This window comes from Stigmatopora argus, chromosome 21 (assembly GCF_051989625.1).
Source record: "Stigmatopora argus isolate UIUO_Sarg chromosome 21, RoL_Sarg_1.0, whole genome shotgun sequence".
Lineage (NCBI taxonomy): Eukaryota > Metazoa > Chordata > Actinopteri > Syngnathiformes > Syngnathidae > Stigmatopora > Stigmatopora argus.
This window is the reverse complement of record NC_135407.1, coordinates 6,863,351-6,888,744: the sequence shown is the minus strand read 5'-3', so window position 1 is coordinate 6,888,744 and position 25,394 is coordinate 6,863,351. Positions and strand designations below refer to the sequence as shown.

Below are 25,394 nucleotides of genomic sequence, written 5' to 3'. Positions count from 1 at the left end.
CTGCATACTATTATTTCTATTATTAGCCAGCATGGATCCAAGGAATGACACCAGCAACTAAGCAAAGGAGAAAATTGAAATCTCTGCACTCACTGTGCGCTAAATTCACCAAACAGTTGCTATCTTCAATAGAGAAATTAACTTTCTGCCAATAACAGAACAAAAGAGAGATGTGATTTTTAAGCAATAGTACAAGCACAGCACTTGTGTATCACTTTTCTAACCAATATTCTTTTTCAAATGAATAATATGACTATATGTGCCATCTTTGTCTTTTTTCCATTAGGTTGATAGACAGAATACACCCTAGATTGATATAATTCCGACTTGAGCATGATCAATTTTGCACATTTTCAGACCGCGTAGCCCACATGTGTGAAAGTGGCGGCCCGCGGGCTAAATCTGGCCCGCCGCATCATTTTGTGCGGCCCAAGAAAGTAAATCATTAGTGCCGACTTTCTGTTTTAGGATCAAATTAAAATAGAGTATAGATGTATATCAAATTTCCTGATTTTCTCCCTTTTAAATCAATAATTGTATTTTTTTAATCCATTTTTTCTGTGTTTCGAGTTTAAAAATCATTTTGTAAAATCTAAAAATATATATAAAAAAAGCTAAAATATTTTTTTTTGATCTATAAAAAACTGAATATTCAGGGCTTTTAATCCAGTTCTTTTAATCCATTTATTAAAAAAAAATCTAAATATTATATCTAAAATGGTCCGGCCTACGTGAAATCAAGTTGACGTTAAAGCGGCCTGCGAACCAACCCGAGTCTGACACCCTTGGCGTAGCCAATCAAGAAGAAAGTTCGGTAAGTAAATGATTCAAGGTTTTGTGGTAAAAGGTCAAAGTTTTACATTTTTGTCTTAATCTCTTTGTTGTAGCATAGCCACGAGCATCTCAGCTCATATCTATTTTCCATACAACCCTCCGTCAGGGGCAGCACAAAGCTGGAGCTTATCCTCCCCAGCGTTAGGACTGAGGCGGGGTCACCCTGAACTGATCACCTGTCAATCACAGGTCGGCCACAATTCACTACACATCCTCCACAAAACCCTTTTAACACATCACCTACACACATTAAGGTCATTGCTCAAAGTTGTGGTTAACATTCATTAAAAAAAGCTGTTGTATAGGAATCCTCCAACATGCATGTTCAACAAATTTAGTGTGACTTATAAATTAAAAATATAGACAGTCATGTAAAGATTTTTTGGGGGGGGAAAATACCAATGATGTCGCCATAGAGGCAATAGAAGTAAACTCGACTTTTAACCAATTAGTATGGACTTTAGAACACTGAAAAATATCTAGGAACATTTGAAAGATTATTATTATACATTGATTGTCATACATTGAGTGGTTAGCCCGTCAGCCTGACAGTTCTGGGGTCGAGGGTTCGATACCAGGTCGGTCTTCACTCTGTCGAGTTTGCATGTTCTCCCCGGGCTAACAAATTGACCTGAAAAAAAGAAACTGTTGGCAGAAAGGGAAAAATAGCAGCCTGACTGTTTTGGCGTAACGAGTCTGATCGATGGGCTGTTACAAATTCAAAGCTGTCACAAGGCAAGCATGTTTGAGGGGACGTTTTGCTGAAATTGGACTTTGGCATCTGAGCCCGTGTTCCCCTCCGACGTCTGCTTGTGTAAATGAATAAATGGCAGAGACAGGCCGGGCGGGTATCATCCTATTGACATTCATCTTTTCCGCAGCGCTAATAAAGCCACTCTACGAGCTGTTGCTAGGCTACATAGGTTCATTCGGCCTCTAGCAGGTGGCGAATGACTCCACGTTGACGTGTGTGTGTGTCATTCTTTGATATTGAAGGAACCCAATCCACCAGGGAACGGACACGGTCAACTCCATCCACGACAGCTGCTGCTGTCACCATTTGACAAGTGCTAACATTTTGATGCGATATTTATTAAAGAGGGTGATAAACTGGAACTGCATACGATTACTTTGCGGATGACTCACTCCATCGCATCAAATAGTCAAAGACAAAACCACGTTGGAACCGACGCACGGGCATGGGAAATTGTCACATTATATATTAGAAAGAAAATAGCAGCTTTTCCATTTTTGGGATAGAAGCCGTGGGAGTTTTACAGTACAAATGATCATAATCTGTTTGAGGGAATTAGTTGTCGTGCGGTAGCGCTGAGTCAACAGAAACTCGCCAACTGTTGAGGATTTTGGCGTTCGCCAGCCGCACGTTTTGGATCAAGTATAATTTGGATTTGTAATGGAAAGGATTGTTTAAATAGCAGCAAGAGACAATGCACAAGTGCAATACATATTCCGTACACTTGTGTGACAAGATGCCAGTTGGCATTTTGATTGTTGGTGAATGGATTTTCTTGAAAATATGACTGTTTTCGGGGCTGTCATGCAGTTAAACCGTTTTATTAAAGCTATCTCTTCATTGGAATCGGCTCTTTACAACCACCAATGCCATTTACGAAGGAATACCTGACAACTACACTTCATCGACGTTTGCTTGTCTTTTAAATTGCTGAAGAATTGATTCATGCTATTCCTTCCCTTGAGGAAAAATACCTAATTTTACATTTCTTCTCCACCTACTCAATGTCCAATCACCTGAACACATAAAATCTCTTATTTAATCTCTTCTTCCCTTTACTTCCAAATGAGTATCCAGCTCACTAAATGAACTGTATTGCAAGATTTGGTATTGAACTTTATTGCACCTCAGTAAAAAAAAAAAAATGAAAGTGTGTAGGAAACATTACATTGGATATAAGAATATCCTAATCTAATCTAACCCAACTCTAATCTAGTGCTAATTTTTGCTAACCTTTTCGGAAGCTGCCATCCTTACTCACAGGTTAAACACATGTTTCTTATGCTTTTATGATAAAGACCTAAATTCCTTCCAAATCATTGTCATAAATCCACTAGAACCACATTTACCTCGTCATTAATTTTAAAGCCAGTTCCACTATGTGACAATTAATTTAGCGAGAGCCCAGATGGCACACGAGTGTGAGACGTACCTATTTTTAGAAGGAGAAAACACGCTAAATTCGAGTCTCACATGTACTGTAGCAATGTTATTTGTTCCAGTGTCACTCTTGATGGATTCCCCTCATAAGACAAGCACAATGAAGGATCGTTGTTCATATCCCGTCCCACTCAGCTTGTTCGCTATCATTGTATTCCCTTCATATCGTACTTAATTGTTGGTTTTCCACATTCCCAGAGCAACCTAATAATGTTTTAAAACAGTATTTTTTGCACTTTCTTTGCTGCATCCGTGTCCAGAGTTACTCTGTTGCCTTTAAATCACTACTCTGTTACACGTAGTACTTTACGTAAGACTGCTGCACGGCACCCCTTGTCCCAGATGCCATCGTACGTGCTTGAAGCGCTCACATGCAAAGAAGGACAGCGTGGCGAGAGATAGTACGAGACTCTCATTTTTGGGAGCGTGCGGCAGGCTTTTGCTGACATTTCTGCGGTCACGTGTTGGAGAACGAGACATGGTCTGCTGAGAGCTTCCACTTCATGAGAGAGATCACAGTGTTCAGCAGCATTAGTCAGAAGAAGGGAAATCCCAAAGCATTTTACGGAAGGGAGCGAGGACAGTCATTATCGAGCAGAATATGGTCGGATGGCGAAGGAACTGGATGTTCCTTGAAAATGAAGAAAGACAAGCGGCAGGGGAGAATGTTTAGTTGCCTACATTTACAATGAATGAGACATTTTTTCTGGTTAATAGTTTTTGTGCGTATTTTTTGGCAAGGTGTTGTACTTCTGCTAAAGGATTTCAAGAGAGTGTTTTTCATTTATAGCCAAACTTTTTGGTTCTCTCTTTGGGCCTCAGGACCGATGACCTGCTAAAACTGCATAAAGTTCTTCCAAACCAGAAAGAACATGAGCTATAATATGCAGTTAGTTTTTTTGTTGTGGAATTGAATGTCTTCCAAAGAGTGGAAAGCTTTTGAAAGCTTTGGAGTTTGATGTCATTGTTGTAAATGTCCATTCAATGGCATGCTATAGTTTATAAGGGCATATTGTGACTAGGATGATCTAATGATGTCGCAAAAATAGCGGTAGAAAAACAACATCTTGATGCATGTCATTCCTGAAAGGACGGCAAATTCATGTTTTGAGGCCATTATTTCTCTGCTGCCATTGTGCAAACTCTGCCGGGCAGAGTTCAGAGGAGAAATAGTTGATGATGATTGGAACTCCACCACAAAAGCGGGGGCGTCTCTTCGTGTCAATTTACAGCGGCCCAATCTGTGTTCAGGTGCGAGGTGAATGCGGCGGCGTTTTCTGGATCAGCAGCGCCACTTTGGGAAAGGAACCAGGAATAAAAGGTGCAGGTGTTTGGCGACGAGCCGTTTTACAACCATCAGACGCTTTTCAATCTCTTTTCTTTCACCGCTTCCTGAAACCTGCTGACCTTTTTTCCATTTGCCATCTTTCACCGGTGCCTTTTAGAAGTGTTTTGGTCACATGGGGTTACCTGCAAAATATAAAATACATTTCAATTTGATGTAGTGCCAAACTACCACAACACAAGTACATGGATTTTTGTGGTTTTCAATGGTTTATTTGAAACCGAAAGCACGGAAGACGGCTACTAGGATGCCAAAAAAACAAAACCGAAAACATCCTCCCACTCTCTGTCAGTCCAGCCAGACCCTCAGTCCATTTACGGACCGCCCCAAAACCTCAACACGGTCAACATGGTTACCTGAAGCACACTCGCCACCTAATTCGTCACATTACAGCCCTTATTTTGACATTTTGTGAACCTGTTTTGTGGACTTTAGCTTTTAGCGACGTAAGGTCTGTGTCAAGACATTTTTGCACATTTTAAGTTAGCATCTATTCGCTGATGAACGTCAGTTTCTTCCCTGTTCTCTTTTTATGATATAAAACTTTGTCTCCATGGTCATTGCTTTTTTTGGGACACAGCTTTCTTCTTTGGGGCTAAATTACGAAAAAAAGATGGTTAAAAAAGGCAAATATATTCACCGTCAAGGACTGCTAGGACGAAATGGCAAACAAAGACGTGCGTCGAACAGTGGAAACGTCGTAGGTCGAGGATATTGAAACCCAAGGACTCTCCATAGTTGAAAAGAGCCTTGGTATCAGCGCCAAAAAATATGGCTGTTATCTTGTTTTGAATGTAAGTGCAAACAAGGGAGTCCTATCTTTTTGTCAACGATAAAAGTGACAGTGTAAAAGGCGCATCAGTGCCAGGCTAATATTTTTCTGTCATCCAAACGTAATCCTCACCTTATTATTTTTTATTTGGATCTCAGCGATGCAGCACAATGTTGTGTAGGCACACACACACACACAGTTATTTATGAGTGATTCCTCCCTCTGTTACCCACACACACAAACACACGCGCACTGGTACACACACACCCCAGGCATTGACTCACAAGAGTGTACACAGAGCTAATCACTCCCACAGACATGTGCACAAGCGACTGCAGGATAACACTACAAAGCAAATTGGCATCGGTGAGGATAATCGATCAATAATCTGGCAAGCCCTGGTTTCCTGAACATTTTCTCTTCTTTTTCCCCCCTCCAGAAACTTGAACTTTTAGAGAGTGTGACATCAAATGCATACATGAATGTCAATGAAGCATATCTCAGGCCTGCTAATGTCACACACACACACACGAATGTATCCCCGCCAAAAAACATCAGTCGGAGAGAGACAGCATGAGGAAAGCAAGATGAATCACAAGTCATTCCCCTCAGAAGCAGTGGTTTGGCATGTTTAGTTTTTTTGGGGGGGGTAAAAATATGTCTTCGCTTGTTTTTAGATTGTGCGTATTGGCACTTATTATGTTCTCAAATTCAGCCATATGAGTGTATTTCTGAATGTGAGGCTAAGGCAATGACCTTATTGGTAAATCTCATATTCAGTCAAATTTAATAGGGGCATTTGAAGTTTAAATAATGTTCCAATAGAGACATTTTTTTTTAGGAGAGGGCGGATGTGTGGGAAGATCACCTTAGCTGTCCAACGGCAGGAAGCAACAACAAGACAAGTTTATTCATCCCGTCCTGTGGGAGAATGAGTTGAAATGAGATGGTGAAAAGCCCCTCCTTGTAAAACATTGAGCAGTCTAGTACTTAGAAAGGAAACCTGTCCCGGAAGAGGGCCTTGCTCAAGGACAGTCCTGCTACATCCAATTACACTCGTTCAGGCGACACAAAGCCACAATATCAATGCTTGGCTGAGGCCTCAGTATTACTTTTTTTTGTTACAATAATTATTACTGTACTGGTCGTATAAGCACTTCAGTGTATGTATTATGGATTTGAATTGAAATGCATGTTTGAACCGTAGAATAAATGTATACCATTAATAGAAGATCAAAATCGGGTGCCATATTTGAACAGTTCTAGAGGGAAAACAGATTCTGTTTGATACATTCATATTTTTAACATGCAATCCCATTGATCATTTTATTGGATATTCTGAAATGGCTTGATATGGTACACGTGATTATCTTAAAGGAAGATGCTTTTTCAGGTTTTTAGACATGGTTTGTTATGTAGTGTTATGTTATGTAGCAGATTGCGTTTGTGGTTTGCAAGACGAGGCACTCAAGTTCCAAGTGGGTACAAGAAGGGAAAGTGTGTCAGATTCACACGCAACAACAAATCTGGTAAACTGTTTCTAATTTAAAAATATATATATTTCACACAAATGAGCAAATACAGCATTGAAATAATTGTAGCTCAAACTGTACATGTGCATGTGTATAAAAAATATTCACTAAATGGGTATTTAATGGACTACTAAAATATTATTAGTACAAGTTAATGTGGTAATATTGTATACTAAGTGTGTTACTGTTATAAATAATCAGCACAGGTGATATTGCATTAAAAAAAGAGTGTTAGTCCTTTTTTCCCATATTAAGGGAACCATCAATAACCACATATTCATCAAGGAACGTGCCTTGGAATACATTTCCTTGATCAACTATGGGGAGAAAAACAAATTAAATCCATTAGCCCATTATCTATTTTTCATTACGACAGCTTTTCCTCATTTAGGGCCGCGTGTAACTGGACTCTGGGCTAGAAGCGGAATCCACCCTGACAATTATTCTTCCCTCCCTAAGTAACGACAAACAAATTCGGTAAACATATTTCCCAAATCCGATGCCTGCAAATATTGCAATTCCAACGCATGGGCAAAAGGGTCGTAAGATTTGAGTTGCTTTATCGCTCTTCAGATATTTGCATCTTATGTCAAGCACTTTTGATTGAAATGAACAGTTAATTTGGCTTGAATATTAAATTAATGACATAAAAAAAGCCTGTTTGAACTGGAATGACACGTAAATCACAGTGGCATCTCAATATGCTGCAGTTATAGTGAAATAGTGATTATTCAAAAATGCAGTGTCTTTTTTTTTCTTTTTTTGCCAGTGGACCATTCTCATACATAATGCATCCAAATCATTGCATTTTCCACCCTTCTCCATTCTGGGCTACAATGCATATTTCATCAAGCCAGTGAAATATTAAGCAATCTTATGATTTGATATTCTCTTCCAAAGAGGATTTCAGTTTCTATATTTTTCTTCACATCATTTTGGGGGCTTTCCTGAGGGACCAAACTTCTGGCTATGTCTCTATTTGCTGTTTGTTTACTGCAGTTGTGTTTGATTAGTTAATGCTGGCATAATGATCAATGAGGTGAGCGATCGATGCCAGAGATTACGGAGGCTCAGAGGTCATTGATCCAATAGGGGCTTTAGCGCATGCTAGCTCGGGCATTTAAACATAATCTGTTTGAAATTAGAAAAGCTCGGACTGCAGGGGGATGCCTTTTTTCCGTTTTATTAATGTGGCGAAGGAAGAGTCAGGTGGGGACTTTGGGTCAGAACCGAGGATAGTGTGGATATCATGAGTCATCATTAGAAAAAAAAAGGATGTTGGATGCAATAAATGGCTTTTTAGGATGACAATGGAAAATAGGAAAGATGCCTTGATGTGACATGGTGCTTGAAGGGATAGATTTAGATGACAGTTCCTGTTAAATAGTCACTTTTGCGTCAAGGATGTGGCATTTCGTAAATAAACAGATATAGAATTCTCAATACTATTGATGCCTGAGCTTCAAGACCTCCTGATGGCGCAATAGAGCAGATGAACCACCTGAAGCTTTGCGCCATGAGGCTTCATTGACGGGAACTCCCTGGGCGCCATGACAATGATGCGACAAGGTGAACGTGGAGGAGAACACGGTTAAGGCACGTCAAATTCCTACTAATTTGGGCCCAGGATGCTTGTGATCACCTGGGATGTGTTGCTTCATGCTCAATTAACAGATGACGACGTGGTTGTGTCAGAGACAATGATGTGTGAGATTCAATCTGCTTTGTGTTTTTACTCTTATGAGGTCATGCTTTGGTTTCCGTCGCGGTCTGAAGCCGTCAGACTCACAGGGAGTCAGAAATGTCACATTTGAGTCGAGCTAAAAGGCCTTTTGAGAGATGGCGTTTGCTTAATGGTATAATGCCCTGTCATTAGGCTCATTTGCAAAGGCACTCTAATGTATCCAGCTTGGAAGGAAATGTTCACTCTATTTTGCTGATTGCATGTAGACAAATAATTATGTGTTATGAGTTAATCAATTACCTAAATGACGCATGTTGAAAATGTCTAATTAGTAAAGTGGTTGCGAGCTAAAGTAATCAAGCAGCTAAGACGACATTCTGTACAAGTTGACATTGGTAACGCATTTTGAGGGGGAAAAAATCTCAGTGCGCTGGTTAGACAATATCAATATACGTATTCAACAATGAACTGACCAGATGTACGTAACACTTTTAGTATTAAACGATATGTTATGGAAAAAACTGAGGTTTCTTTGTTAGTGTACATGTGGCTCGTATTCAAGTACGAGCCGTAATGCCTAGAAATAGCCTCTTAAAAGTTGGCATTTAATTATGTTCTTGGTGACATTTTGAAGCACAAAGGGACGTCACACCCTCCGAACGGGCATTTCTCCCCAGCAAAATCATTTCTTTTTCACATGCACAGAAAGTAAGTTCAGGTTTGGAGTTTGAATGGCATCTTACATTCGCAGGGAGACAGACTGTAATTCCTGCCCTTTTGTCAAGACATCTGCATAATTCAAATCCATCATAGATGGCCTTTCAACTAAATGGAGGTTATGATTGATTATAGATTACAACATGCTAGGGGTTCTGGTTAGTTGGTCACCAAGTTGAGAAGCCATGCATTGGTCACTTTCACCGTACATAAGTAACGGTAAAATAAAACGGTTGCAAAGACTATGTATATCTACTGGGAGTGAACAAAGTGGTTCTTTAGTGCTATTTTTCTTCGCTTGATTTGGGATGTTCATTGTCACATTGACTTTAGGCACAATATGATGAGTGATAGAAAGTTCATGCATGCTCATTATTCCTGTATTTTTTTTAAACTTAAAGAAAATCTAACTTTACATGCTCGCATGTAAGAAACTTAATGAATAACTGTTTCAATTTCCTCAGGCTTTACGCATCGAGGGGGTTCTGCCACTTTGGTGTTTGAGGATTTGGATTTTTAATGCTATATGAAATTAAATACATCATTTAAGCATTACTGTTATCGAGCTAAACATAATTGCTGATGACGTACTCCAAATAATATATATAAAGTTTTTTGGGGGGTCAATTTCGATCCGATAGACATATCTTTAAACCAGACAAATAATAGTACATCTCATCTAATTTCGCCTGATACATAGAAAAGCTATTGTTTGTATTGCATGTTTCTTCTTGACAGGCACCATCAGTGTCCAATAATATATTTTCCTTTTGAGACAGAAGTCAATTCAAATGTTTTCTACAGTTGCAGCATATCACCCACACACAAAAACTCTATATGCATACAGCCATAACGGTATGGCTGTTTGCATATAGGGTGTGCACAGAAAAAGACATAGAGCAGAGATTGTACTGAGCAGATAAATCGGAGAGGATAAAATGAGGGGGTTGAAAGCTTGTGAATCTAGATGGAGACTAAGAGAAAAGCAGTGCCAAGAATCTATGTAATAACCATTTGAATAGTCTTCTCTGTAAATACTCAGCGACTAGAGCTACAAAGGCAATTATTATACAGTATAGGGACATATAATGTACTCTGAATAGGTTGGAATCAGGGCTGGGCTTCTGTTTGTATGTTTAACAAGACCTTTCGGCAACATTATATCCAATTTGGTCAGGTTTCATCATATTTCTGACGTGTTTCTTTTCACGCATGCATTTTTTAAATCAAATATAGCAAATCCCAACTCCTCACCACTGTGAAATGCTGAATATCGCAAATGTTGAGCTGGTTTAGATGGACCGAGACTGTGAATAAATAATGAAATGATTGGTTGGGTACAGCCCTTGTGCGCCGTCATCTGCCTTCAAAAGCCAGACTGAAAATAGCTGCTTGAGTTTGCAACCCATTTTGACAGGACTGTAGCACCATTGTAACAATGAGGTGACAGTTGAGGATTTTAGTTGGTTTACACCATGCAGGCATATAATATAGCACTGCACATGTTTATCTTTGGCTCCCTCCCATAGGATGTTTACACACGGTGTGAATTCTGCAATAATAGTATATTTTCACAATATTTTCACGCATTCACGATTTGGGAAGCTGACTATCTTGCTGTGGCTTAGAGGCAATATTTACATGTTTGACTGCAAACACATAACCTGAATTTGATGAGCCATGAAGTGATTCATTTGGAACAAACTCGATGAATTTAGTACACACATCACTGTTTAAGGTAAGTCATCCAAGATGCCTGTTTCCAAATGCTACCAAAGTCATTATTATATAAAATACATGTTGTGAAGTAGATTCCAATGTTCTTATTACAGTCGTAAAACGTCAAGATCATTATCGGATTTGGTCATAAGACTGTACACTCATGTCGAACTCAGTTGCTACGCTGCAAGCTCAGCATTTGTTCTGCGTATTCTATATACCGCAAGCCTGGAGGAGCGATGAAGGCCCGTCGCGAAGTGTTTACACATTTGCACACATTTACAATGGCTAAGAGAATGACCAAAGAGGGTTACGGCCCCCCGAGGGCCACTATGCACCTCTTAAGTGGATCACTCTGCGTTGTCACAACGTTTCATGAAGCCCAGTGGGATGGGGCTCTGTAGTCTTTTCATCCCCAGGAGACCTAAATGAGCTTTGTCAGCTCACTAATGCAACGCTGGTGGCCTGTGACTTGCATCGAGCACGCGTCTGCTTATGCGTGCGTGTGGGTGGGTGTGTGGATATGTTTCCGAATATAAGAGATTTTTTTAAAAGACTCACCTTCACGCACAACACGCAAATCGTTAAAGCCCATCTCCGTCTGCTCTCTATTTGCTATGTGACATGCAGGATGCTGAGATCTGGTCAAGGGCAGAGTTTGTCTCAGCAGGTCAGCTGTATTAATGGCCGCCGGTCACTGGTTAAATGTTCCCAGCGATGCTCTTGCAACAGAACGCAGACATTATTCTAATGAGGGCAGAGGGGAAAAAAAGATGGAAGGGGAAAGCAAAGAAATTAGGAGAGGATAAAAATTGGACTTGGAATTGGGGATAATAAAATGAGGGCGTAGAGGTTGATGATGCATCAGAGATGGGAAAAAAATGAAAACAGGATTAAGGTAACAATAGAGCTTCACTAGCTGAGACGCAAAAATCATCGGCACGGATGAAAAACCTCTAAATTCCTAGGAAATGTCTATAATATAAAATGAATTTGTGACTGCTTTTATTCTCGGCTGCTTCAGAATTGCAATACCAGTCGTGATAACAATAATTTTGTGTGGCGACATCCCGTCACACTCCTCTACCCATAAAACAGCCCTATTTTTTCCCACTTTTCCCTCCCTACTTGTGTATTTTTTTCTTTCCCAGTTCCCCACTGCGCAGGAACAACTCATTATGGCTGATCATTAGTTTAAAAAAAGAAAAAAAATATGGGGCTTTGAGGGTGTTGAAAGGCTGTATAATTTATACGTGAACGGGGTCTGTTAAAAGTGATTAAGACGTGCAGAAAATAGCATTTATGGATGCACAATGTTGACAGTAAAACTGATGGAAAGTGAAGTAAAAAGTCGATAAGATTTGTGTGTGAAGGATCATTTGCAATTCCAGTCATGCACACTCAGCTACCATCAAAGTATTTTGCAATAATTGCCTTGTAATCAATACATTTTACTGAAGATATCTATATTTATGACTCACTTTTGGATGCTTTAATATAAAACAAGTGCTGGTTAGGCTTATCATGCAAACAGCTAAGAGTGAAATTCCTCCATTTTTATTAATATCCAAGCACAGTTTCTACATTATCTGCTTCGTAAAACTCAATAGAATTTAACAAGTAATTTCCTCTTGTCAATAACGTGAGCGAAAAATCGGATTGCTAAAGCACCATCTCATTCCTCTCTTGAAGCCTTATTATTTTTCTCCGCGTGTGAATCATAAATCTTCCATTTTTAGGAGACACAAGCCAGTATATCACCGAGACTCCAAAGCCATTTCCACAAAATTGCAAGGTTTTCTCCTTTTTTTCCCCCTGCAAGCAATCTCTGCTCCCCCATTGCTGAATATTAACATACTTAGCGAGTACATATTTTTCCAAGTAGCGAAGATTAGTTAGATTGCCTAATTTAAGTAATGATGATGCCATCTCCATTATCCGTAGCCGCTCATCAAACACTGAATAAACAAAGCACTCAAAACCAAATGCCACCTTTATCATCTCGCATCCCTTAAACGCCAAAAAACACAAAAGCCTCGTACATATAAACAGCTAGCAGCGATCTGTTTGTAATTAGAGTGCAAGTTAGTTTATGCATGTTAATGTTTTATCTCAAGGTGCATATACACCTGCAAGTGGATGCGCATTATATGCATGTTATGTAAATGATGTATTGGTGTGGCGAGATTGAAAAAGGACCGCCAATATCGCTACGGTGCCAATCATATAAATCCCTGTGAGCAACGGGCGCCGATGTTGCCTTGCGATAACCAGGAGTAGCGACATTCAGCGTGTCACTTTGACTTAAGGAGACTGTTCTTGGCCTGCCACGCGTTTACAGTACACACAGCTGTTGGGTATAATTTTAGCTTACTAGACAAGAGGAACAGGCCCAGTGCGCTAACTACCATCTTAATGTGTCTTGACACAAACAAGCAGTTTTGACATAGTGTATTCCTTCGCCATGTGCGCATGTTTGTGCCTACACTTCAGTCAAGACTCATTTGTCTGCTTTTTCTTCAGGTCAGGGATGATTTCAAATGACAGGTGTTCTTGCCAGATGGACTTTGTGTCACGCAATGGTGAATATTTCAAGAAAAATACATATTGTCCAAATATTAAACAGTGCGATATTATTGAGGGTTCCTGCTTATTTGGGGGTGTACTTAAGATAACAACATTATCAATGAGGATCCTCGTGTAAATCTAAAGACACCATTGGAGTAATACTAGATGTTACAATGACGAGAGGATCAGCACGCAGTAAAGAACAGCCGACGTGTGTTAATCTGACTGATTACACCCTCACGTCAGATGTTTCCTCTTTCAACACGTGTGGAGGATGAAAAAAAGAATCTTAATCACAGAGTGAATTAAATGTCATCCACATTTGACCTCATTTGAAACGTCAATTCATTCATCTGGGTAATTAAATGTCCTAAGAAAATGGGATTAAATTACTTTGACTTGAAAAGGGTCATTGTTTAAACACTGTGGTGATTTATCAAAATTCCAACAACAATTTTTGATGGATGAAATCAACAGACAGAGCCTGGTTCTTTTCTGCCATAGCCTCAGCGGAATCGATCATTTGTCAGGCGACACACAATTACATCCGAAAGAAAAGGTGGATACAGTAGCCATAAATGACGTATACCTGGCAAAACTCAAGTAAAATCAAATATGTAGAATAAAGAGGAACAATGTAATGACTCCAGTTTAGCTCAAAGTCGAGGACTAAGAGTAGTTTTTCTTCTTTTCGAGAATACTGGAAAAATCTACGATATATTTGTAGATATATTTCTGGTTGAGAGACTTTCGATCGAACTCCTGTAAACCTTAACAAGCCAAAGTTTTTTTTTTACCACTTTGCAGAGTCTGAAGAAGAGCGAAAGAACGAGGGCACAAAGCTCAGGAGCGATTTGGATTGTTGTGCAGAGCTCCCCGAGAGGACGCGACCTCTCCTTGACCTCAGCGTGCGGCTTGCAGTTCACTAGATTAACTGGAGCACAACAGAGGCCGGCGCTATCGCCATCTCGCAGCCTCCTTAGCTCCCACCCAGAGGCCACACCAGACGATTGGACCTCACGCGGAAGCGCACATGCAGAAACCTCTCCGTTAGCTATAACCTCTCTTACGCACATCAATCCATACAATACTGCGGCGCCGTGCTGCCCGGGGGTTCATTAGTGACAGTGAAGTTACTTCAATAGGCGCTGCACTTTCAGACCATCGAGTCCGCACAATTCCGTACATGCATTGCCGATTCCATGGCGCAAGTCACCACCGTATGTATCTCTTTGTCCTTCCGGTACATTCCCGCACCTTTGAATTAAATGGAGATCAAGACCGTGTTTGTTTTGCCTTCAACGTGGCGTCCACGTGAGCGCAAAAAAACACAGCAGGTCTCTAACCTACACGTTAAGCGCTTGGACTTTGGTAATGTAAAAAGGGATGTCGGGCTCAAGCATTCAGCACCTAATTACTTCAAGGTCGATTACATGCAAGCTTTGAAGTTTAGCGACGGCATCAAAAGCAAGCCCCCCCCGCCCCGCCCCATCGCTCACCTCAGGATTTCAAAGCGTCACGACGCCAACGAGTCGTGGAACAAAAAGGGAGGTTGTGCAAATGAGGCAAGACGGTATGGTTACATGATTTTAATGCGTTAGAGGATCATATGGAATATTCTGCGTTCACTTTGAAAAGTGAGGCATTCTCATGTTAGAACATAACTGCGATAGCAACACCCCGTCAAAATAAATGCACGCCATTACCTGGGAAACATTTTTCGATCATTTGGATGACAAAACGATTACTTTCTGTGCGGAATGATGCCAATGACAAAAGGAAAGTATGTCATTGTATCATTTTGTGGGACAATTAAACGACAACGTTGACAGTTGCCATGTCAACAGGCAACGGAAAGCATCCTCTTTGGATCTTTGGGTTTGATATCTTGGGAAATTAGACAAATCACACACCATCTGACAACAGAGGTCTGCACAGGTGCAATATCCAGTCCCCAGTGCAGAGATGGCCCCCGAATAATTGCACTTAGCTGACATTTACAAGCTTGTGGCACTTCTTGTGTTTTCTTTTAATCAAGTCTCAAGACAAATGCTTACTTAATAAAACGACTCAAGTGTCGGGTAGCAATCGATAATAAAATGAACACATGATCAAATTGCTAATGCTGAATTAACGTTCTCGTTGTTTTTACTACGTTATTCAAAACCCAGGAAATAAGGTTGCACCGTATGTGATATCGATGAATGCAAAAATGTCCATGTTGCTTATCCTCACAAGGGTTACGAGGGTGCTAGAGCCGAAAAAAATCAATGTGCAGAACAAAGCGTTGTTCTCATATTTTCCATTAAAAGGTATAAAAAAACTGTGGTAAACAAGGCAATGATGATAAAAACGGGAATCATAAATAATGCATGATTTCCTTTGTGGCCGGAAAACAAAATGGAACTACTCTTGAATAAAACACTCTGCTATAAATGTTACTAAAACAAGGAAGACAAACAATGAAGGTAACAAATTGATAAAATTGGGTCACATATGTTGAAAATACAACCAAAAGTGTCATTTTAACTACACAAAAAACAGATTGCACAATCCAAAATGGAATCGTCCTGTGACTCACACTAAAACAGCGATCCATCTTTCTTTTCGAACACTAAAAAAGTGTCGTGAAGATGCATATTAAAATAAATACATAAATAAAACATGTTTAAAAGTATTTTTCTTTATGTAAAAACAACATGTGCGAGAAAATCATCATAAAACGAGCAAAAAACCGTGTGTGGTCGATTGGTCGCCGGTCTTTTGGTCGTAGGTCTTTTGGTCGCGGTCTTTTGGTCGCCCGGACCGCGACAACAGGCGACCAAAAGACCAGCGACCAAAAGACCGACGACAAAACAAGGTAAAACAACACGGTCTACGCATCAATAAAAGCCAACAATGGCCATGAGCAGTTTCACTGAGCCGACGTGTGAGTGTATAAGAGTTTGTATGTACATGCATTGTCCCTTTAAGAAGCTATGTCAGTCAATGTCTTAACAAGTTCTCCAACAAAAAACAAAAGTCCGGGAAATGTGGAGCTTTTCTTTAGCCTAATAATTACTAGGGCATTAAGTATGACTAAATAGTAATTCACAGTTTGTATTTGAGCAACGATTTAAATGGTAATTATCACTTACCTTCCAGGCAACCAAAAGATCGGCAACCAAAAGACCGGCGACCAATCGACCATGTACCCAAAAAACGAAGCAAAACTTTGTTCAAGGGTATCCATTGAGAATTCAGTCACATAGTGTCACAAATCTTAGCTAGGTTAGCCAAATACTAAACAGCCATGCGAGCGCATTCCAAAATCCATTAAAAATGAAAGATTGGTGACAACTCTGTTTATGGGCAGCATACGGGCAATTTCTTAAAAGCGGTTGTAGACTCTTCCTTTACAATCTTTTGCTGTACAGTACATTGCATAGTTAAATATATATGTATATTTGCAACTTCATTTGTGGTTTTCTAACCAACTAAATTTAACTCAACTCTGTGTTATTTATTTAGCACTTTAAGAGCAACCTAAATCGGACTCAAGTAGGGCTTCACTTAAGGCACATGCCGACTATCGGCACCGTCTGTCTATCTCCGACACACCTTTACATAATCGACTGCACATATCTCCATTTGCATGTCAGCTGCCATGTACGTTGACCTTCTCCCTCCATATTATAGCGATGGTACAAGTGATTTTTTTCCCCCCAAATACAGCAGCATTGCAGCCCTTAGGAGTCATGGAGGTCGCCAGTTTTCATGCATTATTGAACACCGAGGTGCAGTTAGCAGATTGGAACTGGCCAGAAGAAGACCTGATGCTCTCTAAGAGTCGGCCTCGCCCGGAGAGAATCCGCGAAATAAGCAATATTTGCAAAATTGCCATTTACTGTATCTCCGTTTTGACATGGGTGGGCTGAGATCCGACCCATCAAGCCCATCAAATGTACACAAATATAAAAGTCGCCCACCTTAACGATTAAAACTTACAAAATGTAGCTAATTCCTCAACGTGTTTAGTGTCCTTAAATGTTAACATAAGTGGAAGAAGAACTAGTATCATGCCTTAAGCTAAAAAAAATGCATTTTATTGTTTTAAATGGCACACTTTGGGCTTTAATTGTGCAGCAAAATGCAAGACAAACATAGTACTTTTGTGCCAGACCAATGATGACACCCACATTTCACCAAATGTTTTCAATTTTAATGAAATGCCATCTGACTAAGAATATTAATCTAGCAAAGTAACAACAATAAGGACAAATTAGAAAGGTGTATGTGTTTTCTCATTAAGCAGATTGTAGCTAGAATGAAGTCATTGTAATATTTTGCACTGGAGGTGTAGCAGATTTGATTAAAATCGGAATGTCAATATGTTCCCATATGCCAATAAACGTAATAAAATGTGTTAGAAGTAAGACCAAACAAGGCAAATTGGTTGATGATAAGATAAGGGAAGAATAACACAAGAGGGGGAACCTTGGCATCCAAGTTGCAGCAAGAAAAGTCCAAGCTGAAGCAACGTGTACCAAAAGAGAGAACAGTAATCCAGCGGATGCCGTGGTGGCCAACCGCGGGGTTGTTACTTCTAATTGGACTTCGGGCTCCGGGACAAGCAGTGACAACATCAAAAGGCCAGATATACATCAAGCACTGCTGGGAAATGTCGAAACGTGTGGAACGGCCACGGGGCCGACAGTTGAAGAAAGAAAGGCCATTGTTGGATGGTTAGTGGATACATTTGCCATGTTTTCATGCATTTGATGAGAAACATTTTGCGGCAAGATGTGGGCGGTCAGGCTTAAATCTTAAGTGTGAATTGTTGTTTGTTAAAAAAGTCCAAGCAAAGCAACACTAAATTGACTTTATCAAAAAATGAGCTTTTCCGCCGATGACATTTTTTTCCCTTGTTCTCTTTCTTACATGCCGTTTATGCTAAATGTTGCTTGAGTTTATCCAACTATGCCAAAACTGAAAGTCTAAAAAATATTCGAAGAAAAGAGTCACGTCCAAAATTGTTCTGAATGAATTTCTGAGCTAAAAAAATAAAATGAAAATCATGCTTGAACCATTCCTCTTTCACAAAATATTTTGCTAAATATTTGTTTAATCCTGACCTTCATAATGGAAATACATCAACTCAGCACAGCATTAACAGAAATGTGGCATTCAAGACTGTTTGAACTTGAATCTAAGGTTCAAGTAGTTTTATCCAGCTTCTAATATTTTAAGGGAAAAATGGCATGGGCTTCTCATGCACTGCTTTTGGACGTCTTGTCAAATATTCTGGTGTCTTAGGCTCGAGAAATGAACAATTTGTAGACAACAGCATGCCAGCTGCCTCTCTTGAAACGTGTAACATGTGTGACGTTGTGTTGTGAGATAAAACTGCAGCTTTTAATGTGGCCTTTTATTGTTTGAAGCCTGAGGCAAATATGTGCAATCATCATGGTGGCAGAGAAAAGGGACCGACCGACCGTTCTGTCCCTTGAAAAAAAAATTGTTTTCATTCAGCTTGTGAAAAATTGAAGTACAAAAATGCATTGATATTTGTTTGGTGCAGTATACACTACAGACGGAGTATTTCACTGGGAGATACCAGGGACCCAATTTTTATAAGGCGTCTAAATTTAGACCGGTGGGAGTCTGAACTAGGCGAGGGGTGCTTTAGAACTTTCTTTCTTTGTGTGCGTGTAGGTTTGTGCACAGGCAGTGTGAGTGAAAAGAATGCAGTGTGTGCCAATTATGAACACCTTTGATTCGTTTACCCTAATCAGCAGGCTTCTTCACATTCTGTTTGATAGTGGGATATTTGATGGAGGAACTGGTTTGCTCAGTGGAAAGTTGCCATTTAATTTAAATTATCACGTGGCAAACACACATTTATCTAGAGAGATATTCGCTAACCTGGGATTAGCCGGTCGCCGGACACTTGGTCGCCGGACGTTTGGTCGCCCGGACGTTTGGTCGCCCGGACGTTTGGTCGCCCGGACGTTTGGTCGCCCGGACGTTTGGTCGCCCGGACGTTTGGTCGCCCGGACGTTTGGTCGCCCGGACGTTTGGTCGCCCGGACGTTTGGTCGCCCGGACATTTGGTCGCCCGGACGTTTGGTCACCCGGACGTTTGGTCGCCTGACGTTTGACAACATGACAGTTTACTGTTGAAACCAGCTCTCAAAATTATATTCATGAGAGAGAGAGTTTAATATCTAAATATCTACTGTTGAAACCAGCTCTCAAAATTATATTCACCCGGGCGACCAAACGTCCGGCAACCAAATGTCCGGGCGACCAAACATCCGGGCGACCAAACGTCCGGCGACCAAGCGTCCGGTCACGGGATTAGCCAATGCAAAACCGCAACCCCATAAAAAGGTACGCAAAAAAAAAAAAAAATCAATGACTAGACATTTATTTTTCTCAACTAGGTTGTTGAGCTTTACCTTGGTATCTACTGTTTGAAAAGAAATGAGCTGGCGGAATTTGTGAGAAAATAGTCTGTGATTTCCTTATAAAACAATGAGGAAAGCTGTTGTAAAAAGAACAATATCATAAAATATGTCCGACTTGTTAAAAGGGATGCTTAATGTGCTTTATTGAGCCTGATATTCCTAGATTGATGCACATTTGCTCTTGTGGATTTTAATCAGAGTTACAAGTATTTTTACGACAGGCTCGCTCTTAAATTCAAGCCTTTCAAAGTTGTACAAGTTTGGTGTTTTATTGCATCACATTTTCAGCTTTGTCGTAAATCCAGTTAGTTGCCCAATGACCTCAATTCCCAAAAATTGTCTTGTCTTGAAAGCAGAAGTTATGGCACGCTTTAAACATACGAGGACAGTATAAATGATTCGGTTTCCTGTAGACGAAAAACAACAAGGTTTGACATCAAAAGATGAATATGAGACAAACTAATTCAGCCTACATCTAAAAACTTTGTATACTTATCCAACAACATCCTTTATATTTAAAGAGACTCCTCTTTTAAATGCGACGCAAATCCGTTTTTTGGTTTCCTCGTTCTTTCCTCTTACAATAAAATATTAACATTTAGAGTCAGTTTTTGGGTTTCAACAGTGTAGATTATTCATTTTAAAGAAAATTAATGCAAGGATGCGTCATGTTATTTTGTGACTAATTCATAGTCGCTGGCATTTCTAAAAGTTTTTTGGGGAGTAGATGAAGTACTTTGGAAAAAAAATTGAAATTAAAATTTGATTCAGCTATTCTGTGACTGGAGGAATGCATCAAGTCCATCTGTTTGTGCTGTTTGACAAGAAGTAGCACTCAGGAATGATGCAACCTGCCCTGTTGGCCATATGCTTGCCACTTGCGGGCAAAAGGTATAAACTGTGTTTTACTAGCTAAAATCCATCATGTCACATTACAGTACTGGTTAAGTTCATTTCCATCTTTACATTCATTCTCGACTGGATAACGCGTTGCCCGCACACTGAGTTTTACGTGTAGCGATAACTAACTAGCTAGATAGGTATACGTGGATACCAAATCTATATTTATTACATATTTTAAAATATTTAAACGCTGAGCTTCCCTCTGGCGGGTGGAGCATGGGCAGCATCTTACATCATCTTTCCCATTCCGTCATCCATCGCTCATCTATGTTCTGCTTATTACTTTTGGTTTCTTCCTGTTGGTTCTCACAGTTCCACAGGAGTAATCTTACTACCACGTTGCATATCAGTCATCATTATTCACATGTCCTTTGGAAGGTCAATTGATGTGGCTTGGGAGTGTGGGAAATGTTTCCACTGATTGCTTGTGGCACTTTCGCTCACACAAACGCGGGCCCTTCATTTTATCAAGCGCAGAAGATAAACAACTTTGGATAGGCTAAGAGACAAGGTGGGGATGTTAAATGTGAGGCCCTTCACACATGGCCTGTTAACTGATGCTGAATAAGGGCATCTGTCCTTCTCAGGAAGCTCCTGTGGCGTCGCATAGCTACTTCCACGTGGGTTAGTGTTTGCCCTTTTAAAAAAAACATACTGCGTCTGCATTCTCTTTCTTTGTGTCACGGCGCACCAATTAATCAAGAGTTTAGGAGCACAATTCATCACAACACTATAGTCTGTGTGGTCGCGCCGAAAACAATATGCGGCGATGAAAAAGGCTTATGTTTGCAAAGTACCTGATACGATAGTAGACGTGGGCACGGTTATTCAAATAACCTTTAGAAGAAAATGTTAACCTGCAATATTTTTGTTTCTGACACACGACATACTCCCTTCTGAGATTACGGTTGGTCTACTCTCCAAACATCTATTTGGCACCAAAACAAGACAGGTTTAATTAAATCATAGCTTTTTATTAATGGATAAACCTGGCAAACATTGGATATGCATCGGGACGTGGCTAAATTCTCAGCGGGTGAATTGCAGTCGAAACTAGAAACAGTGACTAGTAAAAAAAATAAGAAGAGTAAGACAAAACAAATCATGTTGCGTTGAGGTGTTACCATGGCTACACAATCTCTAGAGAGTTTCATACCCGGTGCACTGTTGTGTGACATCCACCACCAAGAAGTGACTTTATCTTCCCTAGCGCGTCCTCCCTCATATCACATCTGTGCCCGTGCCAAAGCAACAATGGATGTACAAAGTCCTCCTGCCAGCCTATAGTCGTCTGAAGATAGGCTGCAGATTTCATTTCATTTCTAACCTTTGCCATTTATTTATTTTTCATACTGGATATTATCCCACCATTCCTATAAAACATTGTGAATTTAACACAAGTGATTTTCATTGCCTGGGATATTATTATTATTATTATTATTATTATTATTATTATTGATATCAGTTGACCGAATAGATTAAAAAATAAATAGATAAAGTTGTGTTACTTTTCAGAAGTTTTATAGCGAGTCAAACAGTCAGTCAGTATAGTTTCATCATGGAAAAAAGTCCACGATATTTTCTTCTACGCCCCCACATATTCCCATGTCCTGCATTCATTACATTTTTTTCATGTATTATTCACTTATAAAATAAAGGCAATGAGATCATTTTTCTCGCTCACGATGTTGACCTTGTAAACAATCCATCTAAACAATACTTTCTATTAGTCTTAAACTCTCCTGACATTGTTGGGGGCACATTTGTAATATATTTTCCAGTCTTTATTTAAAATCAAATGTGAATGCAGAAAAAGCTTACATGTCTACGTAAATGTTGGTATTAAAAGTCTTCAAATGATAAGCTAATAATTTCAAACATGCCCAAACGGCACCACCGCACTTAGTAGTAGGGCATTAACTTTAGACCCCAAATTAGTTAAGTCTGTGGTACACCGGATAGGTGGCCAGACAGTTGTGCCTAGTGAATTCTGAATATCTGTCAGCTTAGAGGGTTTTATTGATGCATCAGTGCCCCCAGCCTGTCAGAGCTTTGTAATGTGCATACCCCAAAAATGGGCAAATCCGCTCCCCTCAAGCATGCAAATCAACATTTTTTGAAGGACCCACGGAAGCAAATATACACCAATCAGAGGGGGATTCACATTCCAACACACGGCACGACATTGCTAGCCTTGCGTGAACAAACACTGAACATACTGTCAGTCACTCACTGAAAATCATGTGTCAACATGATGAAACCGATTTGTTCAATTTCAAGAGTATTTTTTTTACAGAAAACAAAGTTGCTATATCCACAAGGGATGTGTAACAGCATAGAAATTTGGTCCAATGATATTTTTTTAATATATCGTATTTTTCGCACTCGAGTATAAGCCGCAATAGACAATAGTGGCTAATTTCCCTCGAAAATAAAACAGATGTTTGATCACATGCACCCTCTGCAATGAGGACAAGGGCTGCAGTGCAATATGCTGCTCACTTGTGTTAAAGACCCTTGTTGGTATTCCGTGCATGGTCGCTGGATGAGGTTAGCAAGCGGATCACATCTATTACCTTGCTAATTCAACAGCTTAGCCTTTGCATAATAAGGTAGGCGATGCACACCGGGTGTCGGCGAGAGAAGCGAGTCAGGGCCAGTAATCAAAATGCGTTAGTCAAGTTAAGCATTATTATATTTCCATGGAATGGTAATTGAGCAAATTATTTGCTTCCCCCTCACTACTTTGACTTCAATATGATACATGTTATAGTCCCACTTATTTACCGTTGATATGTTAATCACTAACAATGCATTAAAAAGACGGCAATTTAAAGAACTCCACCTTGCCGACTCAAAACAACGTAACTCATTCAACGACTATCCGGGGCAAACAATGAAGGTATCAAACGACAATTCCATAAATAAAAAATAAAAAAAAAATGCAGATATTTCACTGACATTATAGGCAAATAATTTGCAACAAATATATTTGCCATCCAGCCTTCAATTGTCCGAAGCATTTGTGCAATCAGTTTTTTTTTGCATAATCTGAGGTCACAACCATATTTCATGGAAATACCATAACACAGAGTACCACACTAACATTTAGAAATTCCAGAAATCCACATGTCCCTGAACTCTACTTGGCTTCCAAGAATAAGACATTACACCATTTTTGGGGTGCCGGGAGGGTGTCAGAGCAAGTTTCATGCGTCGGTGCCCTTAATATAATATCGGTTATTTCAAATGGAGTCCGGCAAGCTAAAAAGCTTGAAAATGAATAAAAGTTCATGACTCATCTCCCTTTGTCACTACTCTTGTCCTTTTATTCAACTCACTTCTATAGTAATACTTAATGATTTAACCAAATACCCCAGAACATGAAGAAAAGTCTGTAACAGTCCTGTTTAATTATACCCTTCTAGCCCTTTTAATTTCATTTTGATAAAAGGGATGCTTGATCGGTCCGTGCCTTAATAGCTTTTTCAGGTAACAGCTTTATGGCCATTTCATGCTCCTAACAGGAATTCTGCTGGTTCAGAGCATCTCGGTCAGCATTTTTATACACTCTCTCTCACTTTATACATAATATAAATAGGGTAAGTACGGTTTGACACTGGAGAGTTACACTAAAATCCTATAATAAATACCAGTTATCTTCAATAAGAGGTGACATCATGCTAAGATAATGTGTATATATGACCACTCTTTGATTCACGACAATGCGACCAGCCACGATTTACATATGGACATCAATTTATACGCTGACTGGCCAGGAAATCTGCCACGCAAGTCGGTCATTGGTGTTTTAACAGCGGCCCTCCCGTTGCCTTAGACCACAGTTTTTCAAACTGAAGGACCACTTAACTAATTACAAAAAAATGAGGGCAACCGACCATCCACTCTAATCTTCCATTTGCGCTTTCTTGGGTCCACCAGTGGTATTTCCAGACACTGAGTTACAAAGAACTTTTCCCATTTCCACATGTCAGTTTGATTGTAGTAGCTGGCTTTGCAGTAAATCCTCTTGCTAAATAGCCTCTGGTCTGATAAACTTATCTTTGGTTTGTGGAACAATCATCCAAGTGATCAGTGACTTCTTATCATCGCAAGATCTGGGAGTCCTATAGAGCTCTTGTGATATACCGCAATAACATACGATAAAGCAAAGGTTGTTTCTGAGCGCATTCTACACATTAAAAGTCAAGGACTATATCAGACTGTGCAAATGTCAAACGTGATAAAACGACCAGTTTATATCGATAGTAAACTGGAATTGATAGTGGTCGGTCGATGCTAAATCTTTTTCTCCCAGCCACAATGGACCGTGATGTGAGGTTTCTTACTCAATCTTAATCAATACAGCAGATAAAGTCACATCAGCAAGTATGCAAATGTGTAATGATGACATATTTCTGCGAGAGTAGATTTCGACTTGTGGGGGTGCGGTGTCTAAATTTAGTCAGATGGAAGCTTTGAAAATGAACGTGCGTAGAAAGTATTCGATGAAAAGCCATCGAAAAACAGACGAGCTTAATATACTAACATTAGTGACGGTCAAAAGGTCATTCAACTCAATGAATTATTGACATTTCATTGCCGTCATACATTACAAAAAGGTTCAGTATTATTTGCTAAACTAGATGGGTTGTAACACCCATGAGTATTAACCTTG

General features: G+C 39.8%; 1 long non-coding RNA gene across 1 annotated transcript in view; it reads right to left on the bottom strand.

Moving 5' to 3' along the window:
- Nucleotides 1-1,231: 1,231 nt before the first annotated feature.
- LOC144067500 (uncharacterized) overlaps nucleotides 1,232-25,394 on the bottom strand; it is an 80,916-nt gene continuing 56,753 nt past the window's right edge. Inside the window, exons 6-7 of the long non-coding RNA XR_013297958.1 lie at nucleotides 11,359-11,544; nucleotides 1,232-4,498 (exon numbers count right to left, since the gene is read on the bottom strand). This is a non-coding gene — a long non-coding RNA (uncharacterized LOC144067500). The remainder of the gene's footprint in view (nucleotides 4,499-11,358; nucleotides 11,545-25,394) is intronic.